Source organism: Pteropus alecto, unplaced genomic scaffold (assembly GCF_000325575.1).
Source record: "Pteropus alecto unplaced genomic scaffold, ASM32557v1 scaffold23, whole genome shotgun sequence".
NCBI classification, from domain to species: domain Eukaryota; kingdom Metazoa; phylum Chordata; class Mammalia; order Chiroptera; family Pteropodidae; genus Pteropus; species Pteropus alecto.
The window spans coordinates 5,644,398-5,651,616 of NW_006435837.1; positions in this window are offsets into that span (position 1 = coordinate 5,644,398).

A 7,219-nucleotide genomic window follows, 5' to 3' on the forward strand; every position below is an offset into this window, starting at 1 on the left:
ATCCTAATAAACTTAATAAAAAATTTTTAATTAAAAAAAGGAAGCAAGTATAGAAGAATTGGTTAATTCTGGTCTGGATATAGAAAAGAGCATATTCTATGATGCGGGAAATAAATGTACTTGTATAAAAGTTTAAGCCTAGCAGTTCACTGATGCCTCTGCCCTCAATCTTAAGACATGCTTATGTACGTTACTCCCCTCACAAGAGGCTTATGTACATCAAAGAGGACTTAGTTTTTTTAATAAAAGAGAAACACAATTTCTTGAGAATCAAGGAGTAAACCAAGTACAACTGCTTTCTTGGGGACCAGCAATATGGCAGATTTATAATTTTTGTGAGTTTGCAACAGCCACTGTAGTTTGCCTATCCCAACTCCCATCATACTCTTCTTTTTAGTAATAGAGCCCCAAATTTATTCAATTTAACCATGATCTAGCTTAAAGATTACATTTCCCTAGTCTCTCTTGCAATTAGATGTAGCCAAGTGACTAATTATTGGCCAATGAAATGTAAAAGAATATAATACATATGGCTTACAGAAAGTACCTTTAAAGGAGTGATAATTTCCTTAATTACCTCTTTCTCCTTTTTACTGCCTGAATATGGATGTGATGACTGGAGATCCAAGCCACAATACTGGACCATTAAGTGACTTAAAGAAAGGAAGCCACATTCTAAGGATTATAAAACAGAATGATACTCATCAGGCTTCCTGTAACAACATGAAGCCACCATACTAGCCTTGGCCTATTACCTCCAGATTTATTTTCCCTGAGAGAAAAAAAATTATTTTCCCTGAAGTTAGGTTTATTATATAATGTACATGTAGTAAAATTCACCCTTTTTAGGTATATGGTTTGAGGAGTTTTGACAGATTTATACAGTCATGTAACCACCACCACATTCAAGATGTAGAACATTTCCATCCCACCCCAAAAAGTTCCCTCATGTTCTTTTGTATTTAGTCCCTCCCCTATCTCCAGCTGCTAGCAATCACTGATTTGATTTCTGTCCAAATAATTTACCTTGTCCAGAAAGTTGCATAATTGGAATTATACAATATGTAGCCTTTTGTGTTTGGTTTTTTCACTTAGTATAATGCTTTTGAGCTTCATCCATGTCATTGCATGTTTTAGCGGTTCGTGCCTTTTTGTGGCTCAGCTACCACAATTTGTTTATTCATTTGCCAACTGATGGATATTCAGGGTGTTTCCAGTATTGGGAATTATAAATAAAGCTATTATAACTACTTATGTATAAGTCCTTGTGCGGACATAGTTCATTTCTCTTGAATAGGACTGATGGATGGTACAAGTGTATGTTTAATATTAGAAGAATTTGCCAAACCTCTTTTCATCCACCAGTAATATCTAAGTGTTCCAATTGCTCTACATCCTTGTTGACATTTAATAGTGTCAGAATTTTTCATTTTATCCATCCTAGTAGGTGTCTAGTAGTAGCTCATTATGGTTTTTATTTGCATTTCTCTAGTGACTAACAATGTTGAGCATCTTTTCATGTATTTATATGCCTTCTGTAGTTCTTCTTTTATGAAACATGCATTCAATTATTTTGCTCATATTTTTAATTGCCTTCTTAGTATTGAGTTGTATTTAGGATATAAGTTCTTCATGAGCTATGTGCTTTGTAAATATTTTCTACCAAAGTGCAACTTGTCTATTTATTTTCTTGATTGTGTCTTAAAAAAACAGTTTTAATTCTAGGATTTTCACTGGGATTGCTTTGAATCTATAGATAATTTGAGAAGCATTGACAACCTAACAAGTTTGAGCCTTCTGATCTATGAACATGGTATATCAAGAAAGCAAAATAAATGTCAATCTTGTTTAAGATACTGTTACTTAGAGTTTTGTTGTTAAATGCAGCCAAACCTAATGATAACCAATACAGAGGCATTCACAACTCCTTATGCATGCATCAAATGATCAATTAAAAGAAATAAATGAAGGTGCTTTAAAAAAGGATATCAAAAGGACACCAGAGTCAACCTGAAAGAGTTTCCAGTTGCCAAAGGTGAAATAATTTGAGCAACAAAATAAATGGTAGCTCTGAATTATAACCCAAAGAATAAAATAAATATCTATTAGTCCATACCTATATAAAAATAAGTGATTAAGGAGAAGAAACAAATGTGTCTTACAGAAGAATTTCAATTAACATATATAGAAAGAATGAGAGAAATAAAAAAATTGCCCTTAAAACACCACAGCAACAGTCGTTGCAAGATCCATTGATGTGTATGCATGTGTTGAATTCATCAAATTGTACCCTTTACATATGTGCAGATTTTACATCAATTATACTTTAATAACACTAAAAATTATTAATCTTATTGCATTTTATTCTCCATTGAAAAGTTGACAATTTGGTGCTTTCACTCAAGTAAAGTAGGTGAACTTTCTGTAGGCAGAATTGTTTGAATATCAATAGTTTAGGTATCAGAAAATATCCAAGGGAATCAGAGCAGATCCTGTTTGTGGTCTGCCTTTATGCCCTTACCCTTACCACTTCAGTTGCTGGCCTAACTTCCAACAGCTAGCACCTGCATTTGCCGGATGGACTTCTCTGGCTGCTAAAGCCTACTTTGCTTGCCCATTTGTCAGGCCAGAAGTGCTAGGGAGTTAATGCTCCCAGAAGAACTGCCCTCAACTAGTTACTGCTGAGAACTGACTGGTGTATAAAAATCCCTGCTTCCTTCCCCCTTGGGTGAAGTAACTCTGAAACATATGTTCCATACTGTTTCCCAGAACTCCACAACAAGATTATGCTCTCCAGTTGCCTACAAAGCTGACTGGCTTGATAATGTACCCTTTATTGGCTACTTTCCCATCCTTGTTTCACCTCCCCACTTCTCTCCTGGCATTTCTTTAACATCCGAATAAGCTACTTGTACTGAATCCTCTCAGAGTTGGGAAACACAAACTAAGACAAATACATAGTGGGCACCTTCAGTGAACACATGAGCATCTCAGAAAAAATGCTAAGGAACATACTCCCCTGGAATAGAAAAACTACCAATAATTGTGAGAACCTAAAACTTGTTTATTTGGCCTACAAATATGCTTTAGAATTACTGTCTACAAACAAGTGTAATTAAAATAAGCAATAATAGATGCAACTGGCTTAAAGTTGAACTGCTTCTCACCATTTCTGATGAATAACTCAAGCAACCTTGGCCATCACTCAATTTATTCTCAGCCTAACAGTATATATTTGTCTATTTGTCACTGTTCAGCAACAATTCACCCCTGGGGTTTTTGTTTTTGCTATCCCTTACTTGTTTGTTTTCGTAAGTTATCTGAGAAGAAAAGAGGAGGGCAAGCTCATTGCACAAAGCCTCAGCTTTATAAGGCAATTACTTATCCTAATGAGAAGGAGTGCTGAGCTCAAGGCTTGAACACAATGGGTTGACAATGAACAATTTGCATCACACATTAACGTGGCAATTAAAAGCCATGAGAAATCTAGATATTGGAAATGAAATGATTCTGGAAATAGCAGCAGCTAACATGGTTACTTATCACCTCTGAGGAGAGAATATTATTGGTAATTGTGATAGATTGTAAAAATTTCCCCAATTCTTTACCTTTCCCTGCATCCATTCCCCTTTTGCCATGTAATTTTGCAGTGTTCTTCTGATGTGCCTTGGGGTTCAGCCATGTGGCTTATTTTAGTACAACAGGATATAGGAGAACATTACAAATACAAGCAGAGGCCTGAAAAGAGCTCCCATGATTGGATTTGCTTGCTTTTGCCCTCTGCCATCACTATGAGAATATTTTCAGGATGGCCTACTGGTGGATGAGAGACAAGAGGAGCAGAACCAAGTTGCCCTAATCACTTTAGCCAAGGCCACCTTGAACCAGCTGATAGTCAATCACCAGATATGTGAATGAGCCCCAGCAAGACCAGATATACAGCCCAGCTGAGATCAGTTTAAATCACCAACATGCAGACACATTAAATTTGTACTTAATATTTGAAGCCACTGAGATTCACAGTGGTTTGTTACAGAGCATTTTAATGGAAATAGATAATACAGTACAGTTGGAGATTGAGGAGTAGGACCTTTCTTGGGACAACAAGGCCCAAAATTCACATAAAAATGGATAAATTCAGCAAGTCATCTAAATACTCATAAATATCTAGTTAAGTGATGGATTCTAAAACACCCAGGTCAGAGGTTACAAACTAGTGGCCCACCATGCATATCCAGTCTAGAGATGTGTTCCTACAGAATGATGAAAGCATGATTTCTTGTCTTCTTTTAAGTCATAAAGAATGAGTTTACATTAGAGTAGACTCTAATGTAGTGAGTCTACATCATCTGTATTCATTTAAACTTCTTTCACTACTAGAAATTGGATGTAAAAGCTAAAGCTAAACCCTGAGGTCAGGAAAACTTGTCTCTGTATCAGACAGGGTTCAGTCAGAGAAACAAAACTACTAGGAATGACATAGAATAGGAATTTATTGTAGGGATTTAATCTTAAGCAATTACGGGAACTGGTAAAACAGTCTTAATTTGGCTGTTTCTTCTGCGTCTGGTGCAGAGCCTGTAGGTGAGAATAGGAGCAACTGAAACCTGCAAAGAACAAACTGGACTGTGCATTGGCCTTTCCTCATCTCCAAGCCTCCAATCTTGCTGCTTTGGGCAACCTGCAGGAGAATTTGGTGCTCTTGCCATGAAGCCACACTAACACCTGGCCTAGGATTTGGAGAAGCTGAAGAAAATGATCCTGCAATACCTGGAACTGCAAACCTGGCTGCTGCCTTGGAAACAAGATGCGCCAGCAGAGGCATGAAAATGTGCTCAAGCTATAAGAGGGCCTGACCTTCTGACAGCAAACATAAGCTACTGCTTCACTTCCACCTTCCAAATCTCTTGTAAATTTCTCCTAACTAGTAACACAAGGGAACTCTGGGAAATGCAGTACCAACCTAGGCAAGTTGACACATTACAAAGCCACTACATCTTGACACTTATTTGAACAATTGAAAACTTAGCTGGAAATCAGGAAGCTGGCTGTTATATCCTAAGCTTTAAATTTGGGGATGAAAGCGAGAGAGAGATGAGCCATCCAGTTAGTTCGTGCTGTGTGTCTCAGGAAACTTTTGACTGCAAGTGAGTCCAAATGTAGGGAGAATTCTTGCCTCATATAGTAAAAAGTTCAAAAGTAGTGTTGTTTCAAAGAAGGCTAATTAATGGCTCAAAGACTCCATCTAGGGTCCACGTTCTTTCTATCTTTTTGCTCACTATCCTTAGCATGTTGGATTTGTCTTCAGGCTTGTCTCTTCCTGGTCACAAAGTGGCTGAAGCAGTTCCAACTATTGCAAAACTATACACTAATATCCAAAAGTATCTATTTTTGACACGTGAGGAAACCTTTCCCAGAAGTTTCCCTAGCAGACCTCTCTTGACATTCCATTGAGCGGAATTTGTCACATATCCATCCTAAACCAATCATTAGCTGAAGAAATGGGATTACACAAATTTAGCTTCCTAGGCTATGATCATCTCCATATAACTTTTTCTCTCATTTTGGTTATCTGTTTCTGACATATGCTCCAAAGCACAATTATTAAGTCAAACAACATGATAGTACTTTTTTTTTAAAGTGCAAACCTAAACCAGCCCTGTTATTAACATCATTTTTCCTCCCTGAATCCATCATTAGAGTATGTATATACGAAGCCAACCAGTGTCTAAACGGTTTAGCCTCCCCTGAATCACAGGGCTACCCATTGCCTGAACCAAACTGGGTTTCTATTAGCAAAAAGTAATGGAAGAGATGGGTGGGCAGTGGCTTTTTTGTGTCTATTCATTCACTTAGTATTTATTTCACATCTGCAACCATATCAAGAGCACCAGATATGAAAGCTCCACAAATAACATATAAGGAAGGGGAAAGAATTTCTCCTTGGCCCAAAGAAATAAAGTGTAACCATCTTCTAAGTTCTAGAGGGAAGGTTAAAAATAGACATGAAATGGCCAACAAGCACATAAAAAGATGCTCAACAGAATTAGTCATGGAAATGCAAATCGAAACCACAATAAGGTACCACTTTGCATTCACCAGGATTTTCCAAAAACAGGGAAAATAAGAGTTGGTGAGGATATGGAGAAATTGAAACCCTCATACACTGCTGGTGGGAATGTAAAATGGTGCAGCTGCTGTGGAAACAGTTTGGCAGTTTCTCAAAAAGTTAAACAGAACTATCATCACCCAGCAATTCTATTCTTAGCCTCGCGCCCAAATACAAACATTTGGGTATACAAAACTCGTACACAAATATTCATATCAGCATTATCGATAATAACTAAAAGTAGAAAACCCAAATGTCCATCAATGAAAGACTAGATAGACAAATCGTAGTATATACATACAAAGGAATACTACGCAGCCATAAAAGGAATGAAGTACTGATACATGCTACAATGTAGCTGAACCTTGAAAAAAATGATGCTAAGTGAAAGAAACTTAACACAGAAGGTCACATAATCTATGACTCCATTTACATGAAATGTCCAGAATAGGCAAATCCATGGAGACAGAAAGCTGATTAGTGGTTGCCTGGGACTGGGAGAGGGAGAATGGGCAATGATTGCTCAATTAAACCCCACTGAATTTCTGGGATAATGAAAATGTTTTGTAACTAGAACGTTTTAGAGATGGTGGCTGTACATTATAAATGTAATGCCACTGAACTGTTTGTTTTAACGTGGTTAATTTTATGTTATTTGAATTTTATTTCAATTAAAAAAATAAAGACACATGAGAGAAAATAACATTTCTCACCTTGTTGTTAAGAATAAAGCAGCTGGACCTTCTAAAGCCATATTGTGGTCAGGAAGAGACAAGCTTGAGGAATAACAACCTTCTAAAGATGGCAGAGCAAAAAAGATAGAAAGAACCTAGGTTCTGGATGGATTGTCAAGCCATTTAATTGATCAGCCATAAAAAGCACTCTTCCTTAGGACCTTTTATTTTGTGAGATAATAAATCCCCCCATTAATAAGTCCTAGGGATGTGATGTTTGCCAAACACTTTTATTTTTTCTTTTATTTATATTTGCTGTCTGAAAGTTAGCAGGTGTTTAGAAATTTCCCGGAATGATTGCAGGCACTCCCATAATCATTTTCAGGCACCACAGCTTTTGAAAACATTCTTCATCTACCTACCTGCAGAAACCAGA